This window comes from Melospiza melodia, chromosome 8 (genome assembly GCF_035770615.1).
Source record: "Melospiza melodia melodia isolate bMelMel2 chromosome 8, bMelMel2.pri, whole genome shotgun sequence".
Classification (NCBI taxonomy): domain Eukaryota; kingdom Metazoa; phylum Chordata; class Aves; order Passeriformes; family Passerellidae; genus Melospiza; species Melospiza melodia.
Window position 1 is genome coordinate 9,392,725 of NC_086201.1, and position 17,993 is coordinate 9,410,717.

Here is a 17,993-nt window from a genome sequence, read left to right on the forward strand (position 1 = left end):
AAAGTGATGTGGGTGGGTGAAAAGAAGCTGCACTTGATGTTTGTTGATTTACATTTTTGTCTGTGGTCTAAATGATTGAGCTGTAGGCCCACCCTAACAGTATTTTCAAACAAACAAAAGTAAATTTTTGAAAAACTGGAAGGGGAATTATGAAGAGTTGCAAGGATAAAGCAAGACCTGGCGAATAGAGTTAAAAATCTTGATACACAGTCCTTAAACCTCATAGCTAAAATGAATATTTAGAAGGTCAGGATTGATGAATGCAGATAAATACAAAGGCATAAATTTGAGAGCTAGGCTACAAGGCCATCTTAAAAGCCTACACAACTGGTGGACTTCTCTCTCAGATTCCCAGGCTGGATCTCTCCAGGTCAACAGCTACTTCAGTGGAAGTTACTGGCTTGATGCATACATTTCTGAATTATACCCTTTGGTTTTTCATGTAGGAGGTCAAATGTGTTGGTTCTGCTTGATGTGTGCAGTTACTTCTGAAGCTACTTCCTGCTTAAGACCTTTTAACACACATGTATCCCCCAGTGATTCCCCAAAGACACTTTTTAATACATAAACTACTCATGCTTCCTAATTTTTTGTTTCTAGATTTATACAGAAAAGAGAAGGAAAAAAAATAAAAGGAAGGAGAGTGAAGTGCTTTTTACTGTCCAGTATCTAGCCCTCTTAAAAGTGAAAGGTACTGTGCTCCAGCTGCATACACATTGCCTTTTAAAGGGTTTCTAATGGGTGGGCAACTTTTGGAATTCAGATGGGAAAGACTATATTAAAGACTATTAATTATTTTACTAGGGAAAAGCAGAGTTTTTCTGCTATTTACAGAGCAGTGTAAGGAAAAAAATATAGGTCAAAATGCAAATGCTCCTTTAAGCTTCTCAAGCTACTGAGTTTATATATTTATTTTCTCTTTTGCTATGTCAAAACACTAATAGTAATAAACAGCACAGTATTAAATATGTGTCCAAACACCAATATGAACGTCAGTACCACAGCTGGGTGACTTGGTGAGGAAGTGCCATCATTTGAAAATACATGAGGGAGAGGTCCAGGGGCTGATGTGTCCCTTCACCACCTCTGCCCTGGTGCAGGGGACTTCCAGATGGACAAAGCACAAAGATTCTTACTGAACTTGACAATTTATAGGTGCTTAATTCCTCTTAAAACAACACAAAAACCTGCGCCCTAACCCAAACTGTCACTTGAAAATTGGAACATGTCTTGATTAAGGTCATAGAAGAATGATAAGAGTGTAATGAAGAGTAATGAACAGCACTCAAATATGCTGAGTCTTACTATTTTGCATTAAATACAAGGCAGTCTTTCTTCTTCGTATTACACTGTTAATTGCCAAACAGATATTTTGAAAAGCAGGTTCCAATTGATGTGTCCTTGGAGAAAGACTTGTGCTCACCCTGCAGAAAGCTTTAATTCCTCAGTGTGTTTTAAAATAAGGTTTTAGTGCTGAGCTTTCCGACTCAGACTTAATGCAATTCAAAAGATATTTCTTTTGACAGGGAAAAATGAGTAAAGTCACCAAGTTAACTGTCTTTGAAGAGAAAAAAAAAAAGCTGAATAAATGTATGCCTTCCCTCAGCTTCTAAAACTCTGGTTTTGGAAATGAAAAAGTTTACCATTTTATTCAATAAGCAGGTTAATGACACTTCTTGTATTTGTATAAAATTGGGGAAAAAAATAAAAGCTGAATAAATGTATGCCTTCCCTCAGCTTCTAAAACTCTGGTTTTGGAAATGAAAAAGTTTACCATTTTATTCAATAAGCGGGTTAATAACACTTCTTGTAATTGTGTAAAATTGTAGAGGACTGCATGGAATGTAGCCACATTTTATTAACCCCTTCCTCTGTTCATAGAGATTGAGTACTCGACACCATCATTTTGAAATGTACATATTGCACAAAGTCAGGGCAGACCTTCCTCAGGGTCCTGGTGTCATTAATACTCTCTTCTTAATGAAATTTCTTGCTCTGTAACTTGATGGCACAACCTCTGACCTGTGTGAGGGTGCAGAACCTTATTAATGCACCCTGCCGAAGGAACTCGAAACCCTGTGTCCAGCTGACTCACCAGGCAGATGCTTCTCCCTTCTAACAGGACCTGAGAGAAGGGCATAAGCCTCATCACGGAGACAGGGTGATCCTGTAGGACAGCCTGGGAATAACTAAGCTTGTAGCAAAAAGCTTTGGGCTTCTGCTGATTGAATGAGTCACAGAGCTAAGCCCAGCGAAGCTGGTAAATTTTACCCAACAGAGCTTATGCAGATCTTGGCTTCAATCCAGCAGAGCACTTAAGCACATGCTTAATTATACGCAAATGACATAGAGCAATCGAGGTACGCACGTGTTTTAGTGCGTTGCTGGGTGAAAGACTTTATTTAGAGAAACGTGGAAAAGTTGGTAACCCCTGAAAGAGGTGAAGTTGAGAGGTGCAAGTGACACCGTGCCACAGCCCCGGCTGCAGAGGTTAAGCCAGTTTGGGTGGGGAGCCAGTCCAGGGAAAGTGTTGGGTTTTAAGGCTGGGCCTCTAGCAATTCTCCAAATGGTTTATTGTGCAGGTCATGGTGAACATCATGATAATGGAGATTACAGTGCAGGAAACTCATGCTGGGACTTTCGGATGGATTTGGAGGCCCTGAGAGTCCGAGGGACACCACGTGTGTAATGGCACTGGCAGCCTGCCGTGGGGCCTCACCCCAGAGATGCATCACGAGTGGGGAGCCAGATCAGGCTTTACTTCTTTACATTGAGCCCTGAACGGGCTGCCCAGGGAGGTCGTGGAATCTCCCTCTCTGGAGACATTCCAAACCCACCTGGACGGGTTCCTGCGCCACCTGCTCCAGCTGACCCTGCCCGGCCGGGGGGTGACGGGATGATCTCCAGAGGTCCCTTCCCACCTTAACAATTCTGCAATAGCCGAGCCATCTCCCTGACACCGTTCCGGCCTTCTCAGCTCCGGGCGGCCCTGCAGCGCATGAAGCCGCCGGCCGGGCACCGAGGGGCCCGGGGGCCGCCCCCCGCCGGGGCCGATGCCCGGAGGGTCTCTCCCGCCCCGCCTCCGCTCGGGGCCGGCGCGGGCAGCGCTCCCACGGCCGCGGCGGCCTCCTGACCCGCGCGTAACCCGGCACCGCCCGCCCCGGCAGCGGCCGCAGCCCCGGCGCGGCTCCCGGCTGCCGGCTCGCTTCCCCATCGCCGTCATCGCCATCCTCCTCCTCCTCCTCCCGTCCCGCCGGTCCTCCGGGCGCGTTTCCCGTGGTGCAGCGCGCGCGCGGCGCTCTGGCCGGGTGTCGCTGTCACCGCCCGCGGACGCTCGGCGGAGCAGCAGGAAGGAGCCGCCGCCGCCGCCGCCGCCGCCGCTCCCCCCGGGCTCCCCCCGCCGCCGCCGCCGCCCCGCCGGCCCCCCCTGCCCGCGCCCCGCCGCCCCCGCCATGCCCGGGGCCGCGGCACGGCCGCTCTGAGCCGCCGCCGCCGCCGCCGCGCCCCGGCCCGGCCCGGCCCGGCCGCCTTCTCCTCGCAGCTCTGCGGCCGGTAAGTGCCGGCGGGAGCGAGCCGGGGCCGGTCGGGGCCGTTCGGTGCGCGGAGGGAGGGCGGGAGGAGGAGGAGGACAGGGAGGGGAAGGAGGGAAGGAAGGGAAGGGGGGGCCGCGGCGCGGTGCGTCCCGCATGGGCCGCGCTTGGCCCCGGCGCGGAGAGGCCGGCGGGGAGCGGGGATGAAGAGGCGGCGGGCGCCCTCCGCCCGCTGCTCCCGCTGCTCCCGCTCCGTCCGCTCCCCCGGCCCGGAGCCGCGGGGCCGCGCAGGCCGCGCCGGGGCGGCGGGGATGGGGCCGGCGGGGCTGCCTGACAGACGGACAAAGAGCTGACGGACGGACGGACGGACGGACACCGCGTCCCGCCGGCCCCGTCCTCCCGGGCCGTATCCTCCCGCTGCCCGCCGCTCCATTGTTCCCGGTGTAAGATAGGTGAAGCGTGCCGACCTGCGAACAGTCATTTCGTTTGGTTTTATTTCTGCATAACCTTCTCAGAGTCTCCTCTCAGCTGCTCGGAGGAAGCTTTTGCACGGCACCTCTTTTCCCCAGCGTCGGGAGCTGCTAACAAGTGCCAGGCTGGAAGTGGCTTGGGAGAGCAGGGGGGACCAGTAGGAGTTGAAGAGAAATTAGTTGGGCTTCAAACACTTTCACTCATCAACATCATTCCTCCCCCGATTCCTGCCAAACCTCAGCTGGGGTGAGTGCAGCAGCGTCTGCATTAAGCTGGCTCATGGAAAGGGAAGGCATTTATGTTGCAAACATAAATCATCTCTCTGATCACTTTGTTTTTGTAAACTGTTTAGGGCAGCTGTGAGAGATTTTGCAGAATGATTTTAAAAAAAGTGGATGTGTGCAATCCAGTGATCACAACTTTAGTCTTGCTTTAAAAGTCTGCTTGGAGCGTGACCTATCTCTGTCTGCATACACGTGACATTCTGGTCCAAGAAGTTGTAGGTGGGAGAGATGTCTCAGTCCTGGCGAGCAGCATCTTTGCCACTGGACAGGACAAATGACAGAGAACTGTGTTTTTTCTTTTGAATAGGATCTCAGTGGCTTTGTTTATTTCTGTACTTATTTGCAAATGTCAATAGTACTTTACAAGCTTGCTAGTAATATATGCATGGGCCCACCCATCATGCTTCAACATTTTGGAGTGCCCGTATGCAATTTTGTTATTGTAAGTGGTATGAATTTTGTAGCCATTCTCCATGAGTTTGGTCAGTATGCCTTGTGAATGGAAGAAGCAGCAAAACAGCACTACCCTGCATCGATTTTTGCAGCTGTTCTTATCCTGTTCTCAAAATCACTCCAGATAAACCAGAGGTCTGATTGAGGCTTAACACCTATCCTTGCTGTGTGAGAGGTTTGCATACCCTCAGGCCATGTTAGCTTTCCAGCGTTCCCTTGCGGTGTTTGGGTTTGTGCATTGTCCAGTGACAGCTGTCATCTGCAGGAGTTTGGCTGCCCCGGAAGCTCTGGAGCATGTGAGGCCTGCTTTCCTGTGCATCTCGTGGGATCTGCAGGCTCCTGGTACTGACACATTCACAGCACAGACCAGCAAAGCCTGCTCTTGTTGCAGAAAACTGGGAAAACAAAATTCAGTTTCAGTTGTAGTTTCCTGAAAACTGTTGTCATCGCCTTTCCTCATGAATAGGCAGCTGAATGTATGTGTATGTTAAGCTTCCAAAAGTGTTTCCTTTGTATTTTTTTCTGGATGTCTGCTTGCCCCTCTTCCTCAGGTATACCTGTACTTCAGTCAGTGAGCTGATGTAAATGAAGAAAGCTGAAAAAGATGAGGATGATGTCTTGCATTTAGACTGCTTGTGTGCATGTGTCCTTCTGTCTTTGCTCCTCAGGCTGAGGCCTGAGAGAACAGATGTGTATGTGATCTGTGCTTCTGTTACTCTGTCTTGTCCATGTGTGCTTCATGCCTACTGTATTGCAAACATATTCTGTTCATGGAAAAATCTCTAATATAATGCATCATGAAATCAAACTGTTAAGTGGGTAAGTAGCTACTTGAACCACAGTGATTTTAAAAAAAGGGAGAAGAATTATTCAGAATGTGGAAAGTTATGTTGCAGGCTGAATTGTTCACCTGAATATATACTTTGGGAGTATTGTCATGTAGTTTTTCAAAAGGTGGTTTTCCCTCTGAGTTCAGTGTGTACAAGTTTATTTGTATGAGGATTTAAAGCACTGTGGAGCGTGGGGATGTTCTAAAGACAGTTGGTGTAAAACCATTGAGGTTGGAAGTTTGTACTTCCCTCTGAGAATTTCTGTGTACCACAATGCTAATAATATATTACTCTAGTGAAATATGGTGATGGTTCATCTTAAAGAGTTTATCTCACTTCTAGATATGTTCTCTGCACCACAGATTCAGTAAAATAGATTTGCAAATAGTGGAGCTCAGGGTATCAGCTGTTACTAGATGGATTTAGGTTAAATATTTAAACATGTACTAATGGGAAGGAAGTGTTTGTATTCTGATTGGGGAGAAGCATGGTGGGTTTGGTTTCTGTGTCTGCTGCAAGACATTTGTGATTTTTTTGTGACTGGAATCTCTGTAGTGTCTTCCTCCAGCGAGGATTGCTGTGTGGGCTCTTACAAATGCAGACTTGTCTGTAGGGAGCATCTTGATGGAGTGGGCCTTAATCTATCAAAACCCCTTTAAGTGTTTAGCATAATTTGGGATTAAGTTTGATTTAATTTTGGCTCTTATATAAAATACATTTTTCTCTGTGCAATAGTGGAAGTTGAATAAGAAATAGTAACACTGGGGTGATGTCTTTTGTAAATGAAGATACTGCTGTTGCCCTAAATATGGAGTGAAGCATCCAGCTTTCTTGTCCAAACTGAACATGTCTTATATGTTAAATGAATGGCACAAACAGTGAAAAGTAAGCACCAGTGGAAATATTTTTTACTTTGAAAGCTCTTAAATGGATCTCACAGAGAAATAGATAGATTTTATTTAAAATAAGTACTTCCTCTGCCTTTGCCTGGCAGTTTAATGATAGCTGCCTTTCAAACCAACATCATTTTTGATGAAATAGATTCAAGCCTTCAGCTTGCAGTCTGATCTGCATAACTGAGTGTTTAAAGACAAAAGTGGTCCCCCAAAGGCTCCATGGATGTAACCAGACATGGGTGTCTGCTTCTATCACGTTGCAGGGCTTATGTAAAGGATCAGTACTGTGATTAAGTTCCACTTTAATTTGCTTAGGTTTTTTTGAAAGAAACACTTTTGGGAAAATTATATTTTTGAAGTACTGAGATTCATGATTTTTTTTTCTTTTTTAGTTCTGTAAATTGGTATCTGTGCAGAAACCCTTGTACTAGTATTGAGTTAAATGTACAAACTTATTGTTTTTTAACAGCTGAGACATAGCTATTGACAAGTTGTGTCAGCAAACCACAGCCATTGGCTATAATATGTAGTTATATGCCAAGCACAAATTTCTGTCTAACAAAGGAAAATCCATTCAGATTTTCATGAGATTTATTTTCATTTACACAAATGCTGTTAGTTACTTTATTTCAGTACTTTCCAGTGAAGTTAAATACACAACCCCATCTGTTTAGCTCATTAGCTGGTTCTCCATATACATTTTAAATATACATTTTTTAATCTTCATAGAACAGAATGTTTTATACATCAGCAGTAATTCCATAAACTACACAAGTGATAAAATTTTAAACGATTTAACTTACAATTTATTGTACAAATTAAAATACAATAACATATGTGAGTATTCAAATATTATATGTGATTAAATTATCTTCCCCTGACTCTATATAGAGATATTTTTTGTTCATCATTCATCATGTTGGATAAAATACTTGGAAAAAACCTATAATGTGTTCTCACAAAACTTGATTCTAAGTGTGTCCCAAGGGGAAATTTGCTGTCTTTTAGAAAGACTGTGCAATCCACAACATGCAGAAGGGTTAGAATCTCCTGATAACTTCTTTCACACTCTCAGAATGTTATTTTGGGAGATAGTATAGAAGCTGGTACTGCTTTTGCTTCAAAATAATTTTTAATGTACTCAGGATATCAGTGTGTTAGTGCATTCCAGGCTATGATATCAAGGGATAGCACTGTGAATACTGCAATGTAGTTAATGTATTACTAGGTTATATTATTTTATTATTTCATTGCACTTTTGAAAGCGACAAGCCATAGCTCAATAACAGCATGTGTATTGGCCTGATCCTGGAACTGATACACTCTGCTGGCATCTTAGTATCACAGTATCTGCATCTTGTCACGGTATGTGCAGAAAATCTTAAGACAGTGCTGTCTAATTCTTCCCTTATGACTAGGATGACATTTTTATAAGCGCAGAATTAAACAGTCTGATGATAAAATGAAATCTGTGTGGGAAGAAGTTCCAACCTGCAAACAGCAGTAGACTATAATTTATGAACAGCCTATCAAATATAAACTGTCTAGATCTCTTGCACTGGAAAAAACCCAAAAAATCCAACATAAAAACCAAAACCAAAAATCAAGGTGCCTCTACAATGTCCATAAACCAATTTCTTGATATAACATGTGATATTACTCATGTGTAAGGCTGTTGTGATATCTGTGTGAGCTCAGCTATGTGACTGATAGAGCCTTCTGCTCTAAAATAGTTTCAAATGGCAGCTGCATCTGCAAGGGTAAAAGATGCCCATTCATAAAAACTTGTACAACTGTCTTAAATGTTTTTGTAATAATTTCCCTTAAAGGCTCTATTAACTTTTGTTACTTATGCACCCCACCATGGGTACAAAAGACTTCATTAGAGAGGTTTACAATGCCAGTAACATCATGACTAGGTCAGGTTACCTCAGTGCAAGAGGTGAGGTGAGAAATACTGATGCTGTGCAGATGTGTCATAGTTACATGATCACTAGCAGTATTTAAGAAAAGGGAAAATCCAACTTTCTTCATTCTCTGAATATTAACTGCTATGTGATTGCCCTGAAAATTTGTCAGATTTTTCTTTTTCTGTTGTTAGGATTGTATTTGAGTCAAGGAAATGGTGATAATGCTCCTAGAAAGTGTGTGTGCATGCAGATATGCAAGACTCCAGCAGCATGTATTTATGATGCTGTCTGGCCTAAAGCTCTAGTCCTGGAGAATGAGAAATGCTCATCATAAAGTGAAGTTTGTTTTGCCAAACAATAAGCAGTGTGTTTTAGTGCCTGGGAAGTCACTGGGAAGGGGCAAAGCAAGGAAGCAGTTTCTAAATACACTGGGTTTCTGCAGGTTTCCGTGGGTACTGAAAACTCTCCAGGCTTGCTTTCAACAAGTGATCTTTAGAATTGCACTGCAGACATTCTTCAGTTTTATAAAGGCAGGGAAGAGAGAGCAAAGTGAGAATGTAAGCCAAGAAATAAATACATTTCACAGGATCCATGGATGATTTTTTTAGTCTGTAGGCATTATAACAGTCAGAATTTCCAGATTCAGTGGATGATTTCAGAGTGTCTCAAATAGGAGCACTCTGAAGGGAATTATCATCTCCTGAGGCATGATTCTCATCTGGTTTTGACCACATGCACACAGTGGTTTCTAACACAGGTCTCTGTTGCATGTCAGTCTCTATCAAACAAAATCCATGTGAGATGAATGACAATTGCCAGGCTTTTAAGTTGGGTCATTTATAGCACTGAGCAGTTCTTGATGCAACAGTAACTATATACATAAATTAAGACATGTTCTCTTTTGTGTCTGTAAAGTTTCTTTTAACAAAGAAATTATTCACTGTAGATTGGTAAACTCAACCAACTCCTTTTTGCTAGAGTAATCTTGCACTACTTACTTTGAAGAAAATTTTTGTGTTGACCACTGTAGATCAACTGCAGAAGGAGGTGGTTAATCCTCAGGACCCAACGTATGAGACAATTATTTTACTAAATCACTTGTAGATTTTCCAGACATGCCAGTGAAATATTGGTTTTTGACTTCTGTTTTGACCTTATAACTGGTTTTCTTGAAAATAAAGTCTAGTGTGAAAGTGCCCTGAGTGAATATTGCTTTAACAATATCAAATAAAAATGAATCTTTCATATGGGAAAGACTGCTGTCATCCTTCAAGGAGGAAAGCTTTATTAGGCTGTGGTTCTCAGGAGCTTCCTCTGTCACTGGTGAATCTGACAGTTATATTTTGTGATGAATTTTTGTCTGAGTCAGCAAAAAGATGTCAAAGTTATGTGATTGTGTTCTGAGGAGCAGGAAAGCTTGTATTGTTATGGGGTATAATGAAGTAAGGAAAAGCTACTTGACTTTAGTGTTGTTTTTTCCTGGTAGAGATGATGAAGTTGTCTTTTTAAATGACTCGTAGAAAAGAATTTTTATGTATTTGAAATGTGGGTTTTTATGATCACCAATGATGAAATTAAGTTAGTGAGAGGGGAATTAAAATAGAGTTTATAGAAGAGGAGCACACAGAGGATGATCATCCAGTTGTCACAGTATTTTGCTGGAAGATGTGAAGTAGGTGGCAATTTGTAGACAAAACCAGTGGGCTTGTTGTCTGAATCTGACAGTTAAAAGTAGATCATGCAAACCAGGCATGTTCAGCTGGTGCCTGTTAGGAATCAGTGTTACATACACTATACTGCATCAAATGTAGTGCAGCTTTAAGTGTGAGTTTACTGTCACTTTCCAAGGAACAGCAATGTAAAAGGACAAACTGACAGAAAATTTAATCTGACAATTCTCTGCATGATCTCACATTTTAATGTCTAGTGTGGCTGTGTGTCACCCCTGGATTACATTCCTTGTAGGTCACAGGACAGGCAGGGGGCTTTCTGCAGTTGTGCTGCTGATGAGAGTGTGGCTGCACATGCAGAAAAAATGGAATCTGTTGTAGTTACATCTTATGTGCCTAAAATTTGCTGTACCATTGGGCAGCTCTTCATTTCCCACATCTGGCTGGACACAAGTTCAGCAGAGATCTGGTGCTTCTGTCTTGGGTACTTGGACAAGGGGTAATGAACTGAAACAGGGTAGATTTAGAGTAGCTATCAGGAAGAAATTTTGGCTGTGAGAGTGGTGAGACCCTGGAAGAGGCTGCCCAGAGAAGCTGTGGGTGCCCCAGCCCTGTCAGTGCTCAAGGCCAGGCTGGATGGGGCCCTGAGGGAAGGTGTCCCTGCCCTGGCAGGGGGTTTGGATCTAGGTGGTCTGTAAGGTCCCCACCAAGCCAAACCATTCAAGGATTCTGTTACAAATTGTTGCCCTGTTACCTGTGGAATACATCTTTGCATTGAGGGCACCTGGGTGAGTGCAGCTGCATCAGTGTGAGACTCTCAACATGGATGGATGAGGAACCAGCATCTGGAAAACAGTCCATAAAGGCAGAATATGCTGTACTTTTCTTTCATCTGAATCCTGTCAGAATATTTTCTGGCTTTACAGATTGGTTTCCTGCTTGCTTAATAATATGGATTATATGGAATGTGTTATTTGACTATGGGTTCTCAAAAATTTCAGACCTGTTTGGAATGGTAGCCCTTAATTATTGGTCTGTGAGTTGATGGCATCAAGAACCTTCAAGATTTTTATTCCTAGTAATTACAGGAGTTGTTATAAACATGTATAATATCTTTTAATCATTCTGAATTTCTGTTTTAGTGTATTCTAGGACTTAATTAGTGAGAATTAGCTGCAGGGCACCAAAGTCATTGAGGTAGAATCCAATTTCCACAACCTTTTTATTCAAGAGGGCACAATCCTGAGAAGTCTGTGTTTTATTTTTTGGATTATTTTCAGTGTTAGCTAATGGGCCAGGATATCTGTGTTATTATTGCTCTTATAAAATAGTTTCTAGACATCTCATGTTTTGGCTTGCCTCAATCTGAAAATGGGCTTAAGTACCTGAAAATTGTTTGAGAAATTAAAAACTGTAATGAGGAAAAATCACCTTGGGGTATGTGGTAGAAGTCAGTGGGATTCCTTGTTCATACCATTTTTGAAGTATTGAGGGAAAGAGTTACCTGGAAGTTCTTGCTGAGGTTGTGGATAGTCTTTTGAAGAGGATACACTGCAGAAGCACACTGGATTTAATACTTGATTTGCCTTTTTTTTCTTTCTTTTGAAGTGAGGGTCATTGAGATTAAAAATGAATTAAAAGAGGCTGATTTACAATTCTGGAATTTTATGTAAGTGGGATAGGAATAGTTCTTAGTTGATTTAATCTGACCACAAGTGTTGGTTAGCAGTAGGGAGGTGGTGGATTTGTTGCAACAGTGTGGAAAAAAATTCCTAACTGGAGACGAGTATACTCTTAAAAAAACCTTCTTTGTTGTCTTGGCAGATGTACATGGGCTGTAACATGCGTGTGTTCCAAGAGGGGTTTTGAGAAAGTGACCTGATTGCTCATTTCCATGATTTTAGAGTTTGTTTCTACTCCTTCCTCCTCTGGCTGATTTCATACTATCTTTAAATACTAACACATGCCAGTTTATGTGCTGAATCTTCTGTTTATTCCTGATGAAGGTGCTTGGTGCTGTTCTGATGCTATAACAGAGTGCTGTTTAGGCCACAGCAATCCCTGATTCCACTGATGAACATTGCTCCTTGATGCCCAGTTTGTAACTCTTTGAATATTTGAAGAGCAGTGATAGATTTTCTGGCTCAGTGTTGGTCAGTGCTCTCCCTATTGTAGCATCACAACATCCTCTGCTCCTTGATTTTTATCATGCTTTAAAGGAAAGAAAGGGCTATCACCAGGGTGAGATCCTGCTTCTAGTGATACCTAAATCATTGTCACTGCACTGGTTTTATATTCCAGAGATGCCATCTCTGAAGGGTCCAAATGCTTTTTGGAAATGTCATGAGCATTCTGTGATTCTTTTTCTTACCTGATAAGATTCTTATATGGGCTTTTTTTTCCCATTGACTGTATTGTGTGTTGCCTTGTGTTTATGTTAGCAAATGTGAAGTAGACATTTAATTTTTAGTTGCCAGGTGTATTAGCCTTATGGAACACCTAAACTGCTAAAAGGCCTTTTTTTTATATAGGTAGGATAAACCTGTAGGGTTGAAGAGTGGAGCAGTGAGTGGAGATCTATGTCTATGAGCTTTAGGCTCTTTCAGGTCTCCTTTGGCCCCTGAAGGTGACACTGTGGTATTTGGAAAGCAGTACAGAAAGCACAGGGTTTGCCTGGTCTGTCTGGTGTGAATCTTTTGCTAGAGAAGTATTCATTCTGTCATGTTTCAGATTAACTGGATTGTTTGAGTTTCTGTTCCATGTGTAGATAGATGAAGGGTGTGTTTGAAACACAGCTGAAATGAAGTAAATATCTATTAAAAATGAAGTTACACTGAGGTATGACAATGCTTCCTCTGCAGAAGAATGAGAAAATGTTCCTTGCTTGGTGGAAAGTTGACGCCAAGAGAGCCAAGCACATTTTGTAGAATTTGTTTTGAGATGTTACACAGAATGTAATCTTACCTGAGTAGGTTTGCTGAAATGAAGTTAGGGAAAAAATGCCTGCTCTGTGCATGGTGATGTGCTAAAGTTGAAATTGGAACTGAGGAGAATGCTTCCTGTATTCTAAAATACTTGCATTGATTTCACAACCTGAGAGCCTATGTTGAAATAACGTCGAGTGCTGAAGTAAGATTTAGAAATATCACCTGGGCTCTGTAAGATCTGTATTGTTGTTATTCATGGCCTTCTCACCTATGGTTTAAAATGGTGGGGTTTTTTTCCTGTAAGTTTTCCTTGTGCTGTCATGTATGTAAATGAGGAATGTCTTCCAGAATCTCTAAGTTGGCTTTTGCAGCTAACTTCCAGGTTTTTTGAGCAAAACCTTCTTGGTTATACTTCTATTAGCTTATTGTCCAATGTTATTTAGTCCATGTGGATGTATTAAGTAATTGTCTTGAATTTTTCTGTAATTACTGTTTTTCTTTGGTACTTGTAGATGGCCTTTTAGAAAATATTGAAGCTGAAGTAAAGATATTACAAGAAAAGCATGGTTTTAAAAGAGCAATTTTAGCTGTAAGTCAAGTATGCAAGCCTTAAAATTGCAGCATTGAGCTTTACCTGTGCCTCTTAATTTTACCATCCTCTTTATATTATTAATATATTGCATCTTATTATTCATGATACATGAACCCCAAAGCCCCAACCTTTTTGAATGTCCATGAATTGGATAAGCAGCTGCTCTGTATTTTGCTTGCTTCTTTTTGCATAACTTGTGTTCTCTTATTGTGCTCTGCTTCATCCTGCTCTGAAGGCAGAATGGATATATTTCTTTGTGAAATTTGTAATAGTTATCAGTAGGCTTGTGAGACCCTCAGAGATAATGTCTGCTGCTCACTTCACACCTAAATCCTAGGTGGATCGTTGCACTTGATTTAGAGACAGGAAGTGGAAAGATGGGAGGGCAAATGATTTGCCAAAATAACAGATTTGCCCCAAAAGCAGAGGCAGATCTGCAAAAAGAGGCCAAATCTCTATTAGTTCTGTTACATCGTGGTGGTAAACAATGTTTCTCTTTTCAAAGTCTTACGGTCATACTTACCTTTTCTTGATGGCAGTCCCACATTGGTGTGCCCCATCCTCTAATGATTCTGCACCAAAGTGGCTGCTCCATGTTGGTTGGAAACCTTCTGCTGGTTGTGCTTTCTGGTCAGTGGGTAGGTCCTGGGGAGGCCAGATCCCTCTTACTGCCTTCCCACAGCAGTTTCCTCAGTCATTGGTGCAGGTTTACCTTTCCATCTGAGGTGTGCTGCCTTCTCCCCTCAGGCTGCAGGAACAAGAGCACCACAAACTGATTAGTTCACCCTTGTGACCTGTATTGAATATTGCTTGTTGTTACAAGTATTTTACTATGCCTCAGGGAGAGGAAATGGATATTTCTTATTTTATGGCTGGAGAATTGGTGCCTGTGAGCAAGGTGAAAATTTGTGTTTGGTGTGAATGTCCATTGAGCTCTTTAAGAGCTTTTTTAAAAATTAAAATAGCAGCATTGCATTCATCTTTGTATTTTTAAAGTAGTGCTGTAAGTGACGTAATTGCAGCCCTGAGTACTCAGCATTTTGGGTACATCTGACCCAAATGTGTCAGAATAAGCAGCCAGAAAATGTGCCAAATATAATTATTGATCACCTATTTTAAAAAATCTTTTGTAGAAAGGGCTTGATCCTGTTTTGCAAGGTAGGGTTCAACTGCCTAAATGGTCACAGCTTTCTTTTCATGCACTCTGTGACTCACGCATGTTTTGGCACTTGTAACAAACAGAGCAAGGATCTTATAATCTGTCTGACTACTTTCACATTTTTTTGTGGAGCATTCCATCCAGTGTGCTGTAGCAAACCACATATGTATGTGTATATATATATATATATATATATATATACACACACACATATATATTTATGGTATTTGTATTTTAAAAATGTACAGTACCAGTATTTGTGCTTGGGATTGCCCTGTCTCATTTGCAGCCTTGTTGAACTTCATGAAATTCACACAGGCCCATCTCTCCAGGCTGTCAGGTCCCTCTGGATGGCATCCCTTCCCTCCAGGGCATCCACCCCTTGGTGTCTGTGGGAGCTTGCTGAGGGTGCCCTCAATCCCACTGTCCATGTCCCTGACACAGATGGCAAACAGCACCAGTCCCCCAATCCCTGAGGAATCCCACTTGTCACCGGTCTCCACTTGGACATTGAGCCATTACCCACAACTCTGAGTGCAACCCTCCAGCCAGTTCTTTATTCACCAAGGAGAAGGAACAAATGCACACACATATGCAGACCTTTGGTGTTTGGGCCAATTTGAGAACAACAGCAGGTTGTCATCTTCTGTAAAGCAGCACTAGCATAGCGCTTGTGATGAGTAGGGGTGCTTCAGGGATACTTGCAGATGGTAAAGAAGTTGTGAAGCCCAAGGAGTTTAAGGACTTGTAAAAAAAATCACATTTGAAACAAACTGAGCATTAGAGTAGGCACCAGTGATAGGGTGGACTCTCAGAGTTAGGAGGATGAATTAATTGCCCCTTTCAATGACCTTAGCTGTTAGATTGGCTCAGCTTTGTGATAGAACTGCCCTGTTGTCAAAATCAAATGAAAAACCATTTGACACACTATCTGAAATATTTTTATAAAGTTTCAGTTTGGGGCATGCATGAGATAAATGAGACTTCACAAAATTTTCACCAGTTGGACTGAAGGTATAAAATGCAACTTAGAAGAAGCTAGGTAGCCTTAGTTATGTGTAGTGTTTGTTTTCTTCAATATAAATGTCACCAGAAGTCCCCAGAGTGAGCACTTTTGAGTGTCCAAGTTTCATGGTGCAAAGACAGAAATCCTGCAGTGTTCTTCTGAGGTTAACTATCCAGTGGGAAAAATTCCCAGATAAATTCTGAAAAATAACTATTTTCTAGTAGTTTATAATTTAGTGCTACAAAACCAGTGGCTTTTTTTTTTTTTCCCAGATAAAAAGTAGCATTGCCTGTGATTTTTGGACTATTTAAAGTATGTTTGTGACACTGGTAACACCCCTGTGGATTTTGACATGGAACTGTGGCTTTTTAAATACAGCATCACAAGCTTTTCCATATGCACATTTGATATTAAATTATGGTTATGCTGGTGATGATGGAATACAGATTTCAGGATAAGAAAGGTGACAAAGATTTTCACACATGGATAATTTTATGCACGATAAGGAGATTTTCTGTGAGTAATCCTGTTGATTGTAATAGGACTATTCACAGCTCAGTATGAGTGTAAATCTTGGTGGAGTCAGGCCCTGCACTGGCATGTGTTCAGCAACATGGAGCACTCAGAAATAACTGTGCAACAAGTCATAAGAGTGTATCATATGTTACCTTTTAGAATGTGTTGATTTTATGATCTGTTAACCTTTTCATGATGATTTATGTTTGATTGCTTTCTTTTTGCAAGTCAACACATTCTTATTGATTCTTAAAAATCCTTGTGTGTTAATTTAAAAATAGTTCTTTTAGCTGGGTGTTATTTTTCCAAGTAGGGATAAGAGAGAATTTTATTTAATGTTCTTTATTTAGAGACATTAAGTAGGGTATTATTCTTTACTCTCTAGGCTTCTGTGGTATGGTAAAAATTGAACCTTTGATATTGTGAAAGCTGCACTGTGTTTCCTTTTGTATTGGACTATATCCATATTTTAATAGTGCAACTAAATATATTTTCTGATGTGATGAGAATAGTCAGCATTTTTCATGGTTTGATAGGGGTTTAAAGTGGATGTTAGGAACCTATTCAGTTCTAATCTTTTCTCTTCCTTTTGGAGTGGCTTGCATTGGTGGTGGTTTCATTCATGGAAATGCTTAAACATTAAAAGTTTTAAATATGGTATTAGGCCCTGTTGCTATCTCTTTCTTCATTAGCATCAGGAATTGTAGAATTATTGGTGATTTTATACTTCATTTTAGGAGGAAGGTATTTGAGAATGTAGATAGCCATTTTCCCCATGGTCTGAATTTGGCATAGCCGTTGGGTATGTGTGGGTGGCAGCTCTGAGGTGTTGCTCTGGGTGTGCACATGGCTTTGTGGGGCATTTCACAATGCACTTTGATCTGATCCAACCTCTGACCACTCCTGGAGAAGCTGTCCTGTTCCCTGCTCCTGCTTCCTCACTGCCCAGCTCCCGTACCCTGCACCTGCTCTGTCCCACTGACCCAGATGAAACCTCCTGGCTTTTCTGTGGGAATGTTTCTGTCCAGCTCCCTTCTCAGCTGCAGAATGCCGTGCTCAACCCAGAGCAGGACACAAGATCTGAGGGGGCAGAGGCGCAGGACACTCCTCTTTGGGCAGGTACCCCCTCTATTGGATTGTTTCTTGCAGTATCACTGGGAGTTGAGTAATTAAAACACACCAAATATCCCACTGGAATGGCCTATCAGTTGTAGTTGATTTTGTAGAAGTTTGGCTATTTAGAAAGGTTTTACTAATCATGCCAGTAAACTGCTCTGATTATAAAGGGGTTGACTTTTTAATTCAGAATAACCTTTCCAAAGTGAATTACACTATTCCACTAGACAGGGAAGAAAAAAAAAATTTGTACTAGAATGAGAATGTTCATTTAGGGAGTTTTATAGATTTACGTACACTATATTAATTTAAGCTTACAGTTTGGCACAAATAATTATGGCATGACCATAGAGATGAGCCCTAAGAAGCTGAGGTGTTTCCCCAGATTGCCTTTTGAAAAGTTTATTCTGTGTGCATTTTGCACAAGTAACCTTTATATGTTCTGTAGTTTGAGCTCTGCATGTTCTCCTTCTTCCAAAAGCTCTTGAGGCAAGGCTGTGGGAGGAGTGCTCAGGTACACGTTCTGTACCTCCAGATATTTGCTCATCAGGGACTTTGCCTTGTCTTTAATGAAAACGCACTTCCCAAAACGTGGACCTAAAATAATGTCATCAGGCTACTCCCAGTGTAAGG

The 17,993-nt window shown here is 42.0% G+C and overlaps 1 protein-coding gene across 4 annotated transcripts in view; it reads left to right on the top strand.

Moving 5' to 3' along the window:
• Positions 1-3,502: 3,502 nt before the first annotated feature.
• The window catches only part of ZNF148 (zinc finger protein 148), a 38,519-nt gene continuing 24,028 nt past the window's right edge, over positions 3,503-17,993 (top strand). For 2 of the 4 annotated variants that reach the window (XM_063161683.1, XM_063161684.1), the window contains exon 1: positions 4,034-4,247. The gene's annotated coding sequence lies outside the window, so the exon portion shown is untranslated. Of the gene's footprint in view, positions 3,553-4,032; positions 4,248-17,993 lie in introns of those variants that run through there. The other 2 variants (XM_063161682.1, XM_063161681.1) reach the window with 2 other exon arrangements.